Raw genomic sequence first — 429 nt, 5'->3', positions numbered from 1 at the left:
GCATATGCTAGTTCAAGCTGAAGCTAAAGAAAATTAAACCCACAGGAACCAAAATGTGACCTTAAGTATATCCCACTCAAGTTTCAAAACCATCTCACCATCTTGGGAACAGGTTTGAGGCCTTGAACACTAATGAATGAAGACCAAATGTGCTATGGGAAGATATAAAAAAATATCATTCATGAAGAATTCAGAAAGTCATTACAAAGACAGAAGGTGGGGGGAAGACCAAAATTGATGTCAGAAGAGACTCTGAATATTGCACTAGAGTGCCAAGAAGCTCAAGCAAAGGAAAGAAATCTGCTTTGCGCAGATTATCATATGATCCAGGAAGCATTAAAAGATGATGGAAGGAGTATACAGAGTCAATATACCAAAAGGAATAGGCTGACACAAGAATTCCATGAAACAACAAATGAGCAAGAGGCT

Source organism: Elephantulus edwardii, unplaced genomic scaffold (assembly GCF_000299155.1).
Source record: "Elephantulus edwardii isolate Elephantulus edwardi_28Jun2011 unplaced genomic scaffold, EleEdw1.0 scaffold02481, whole genome shotgun sequence".
Lineage (NCBI taxonomy): Eukaryota > Metazoa > Chordata > Mammalia > Macroscelidea > Macroscelididae > Elephantulus > Elephantulus edwardii.
This window is presented reverse-complemented; position numbering follows the sequence as displayed.